Source organism: Sinocyclocheilus grahami, unplaced genomic scaffold (assembly GCF_001515645.1).
Source record: "Sinocyclocheilus grahami isolate Dianchi unplaced genomic scaffold, SAMN03320097.WGS_v1.1 scaffold1331.1, whole genome shotgun sequence".
Taxonomy (NCBI): domain Eukaryota; kingdom Metazoa; phylum Chordata; class Actinopteri; order Cypriniformes; family Cyprinidae; genus Sinocyclocheilus; species Sinocyclocheilus grahami.
This window is the reverse complement of record NW_015506510.1, coordinates 496,318-498,707: the sequence shown is the minus strand read 5'-3', so window position 1 is coordinate 498,707 and position 2,390 is coordinate 496,318.

Here is a 2,390-nt window from a genome sequence, read left to right as displayed (position 1 = left end):
CCGGGAGGGCAGATGATGCGGGGGGGGGGGGGGAGGGGATGCGCTAAGCTAGCAGCTGCTGTTCTACACGACTAGTGCATGTGTTTCCTGTTGCCGTGACCTGGTTTCCCCCCGGCTGGACCTCTTCTGCCCCTTCAGCGGTGTGTGGTGCAGTTCAGCGCTCAAACGGGGATTTGAGGTTGATGCAGCCGCGTGGTCGACATGCTTGCGCCCGCAGCCCAGATGTGCAGCTCTTGAGTGACAGGTGCGTGCACGCGTGACGCACTCAGCCGTGGAGGATTGTTTTGTTTTTTTGTTTTTTTGCCGGTGCAGCATTCGTGTGACAGTTGAATGCCTCTCACTGAATGCTGCTTAGTTGACGGTTTTGTGACAGGCGTGCAGATGTTCCTTGAGGAGTAATTATAACGCCTGAGTAATGCCTGCACAGAACTGACCGTACAGTTGGGAAAGATTATCATGCTTAAGGTTTAGGGCTGTTTGCATCTTGTGATGACATGCTGTTGGTATATCACTCCTCTTTTTGTCCCATTATGATGCTGTTTTGAGCATCGTTATAGGTTTGAGTCCCTTTCTATGCAATATGTCAATGTCCTGAATGTGAATATGTGACATATTACTATATAATATACTTGTTATTGTAATATACACTACTGTTCAAAAGTTTGGGGTCTGTAAGATTGGAAGAATTAGATGAATACTTTTACTGTACGATTAGAAAAAGATTAGTACTTTATTCGGCAAGGATGCACTAAAGTGATCAAAAGTGGCAGTAAAGACATTTATAATGTTACATTTCTCTTTCAAATTAATGGTATTAAAGTATGCAGAAAAAAAAATGTATCTTGGTTTTCACAAAAATTTGAAGCAGCACGGTTGTTTTCAAAATTGCTAATAATCAGAAATGTTTCTTGAGCTGCAAATCATCATGTTGGAATGATTTCTGAAGGATCATGTGACACTGAAGACTGGAGTAATGATGCTGAAAATTCAGCTTTGATCACAGAAATAAATTACATTTGAAAATATATTCAAATAGAAAACAGTTACTTTAAATTGTAATAATATTTCACAATATTACTGTTTTTACAGTATTTTTTTTATTTAGCCTAAATAAATGCAGCCAATGGTGAGCAGAAGTGACTTCAGTCAAAAACATTTAAAAAGTTAAACCCAAACCCCTGAACGATAGTGTGATCATACCAAAAACAAGAGTACATTTGAATAGAAGAAAATCTTCTTTTGTGGTTATGTTTTATTTTTAAATATTATATATTTTATTTATTTTATTTCCATAGGTACTTTTTACAGTACTTTTTTTTTGCTCTTACAGACAAGCATGTGTTCAGGAAATTCACCAACTTGCTGATTTTATGTCATATATGTCAAATATATGTAGTTCTACAGATTCCCATTAACTTTTTAAAACTATGTCAGCTTTAACAGCTCAAAACGGCAAATAAAAATAGACGGTACAAAACTACTTCTGTATTCATTAGTATTTTAATCTACATGTTCTAATGTGTCTAGCAAGTTTAGTTGACTGCTCTCCATCCTTTTTTGTAACCCTGCACAGTTGCTCCAGTGAATTTATTTTCCCCATTTTAAAGAGATAGTTCACCCAAAAAGGAAAATTTGAAGTTGATCTGCTTAAGGTATCCCCAGGGTATCCAAGATGTAGGTGACTTTGTTTCTTCAGTAGAACACAAACGGAGATTTTAAACTCAAACCGTTGAAGTCTGTCAGTCTTATAATGGAAGTGAATGGGAATCACGGCTTTGAGAGTCAAAAGTGCATTAACGCCACCTATCTCTCAAATGGACCATTTGATAGATAGGTGGCAGTAATGCACTTATAATACTCCGATCTGCCGTAAAGCAAGAAGAAGAAGAAGACGCGTCACACGCCGGCTGTCGAGGACGCGCTCAGGACAGTTCGGACATTGCGGTGCATCAGAGGTAAAAAACTATATAAATACTGTTCAGTTTCTCGCACAGACCAATCGTTTCGTGTCTTTACACATCAATGTATCGTCACGAACCGCAGGGTTTAATTTGGTTTTGTTTGTGTATGTTTTTTTGACTCTCAAAGCCGTGATTGCCATTCACTTCCATTATAAGACTGACAGACCTCAACGGTTTGAGTTAAAAATCTCCGTGTGTGTTCTACTGAAGAAACAAATTCACCTTGGATGCCCTGGGGGTAAGCAGATAAACATCACATTTTCATTTTTGGGTGAAATATCCCTTTAAGTAAATTGTGTGTTTATTTACAGATATCATCTGTGAATTTATTACTATGAATTTAAATTGTTGTATATTTAAATAGCTTCATGGCCTACTTAATGAACATAACTGATGGCAGAAATATGTTGAATCAAATCACTTTGGATG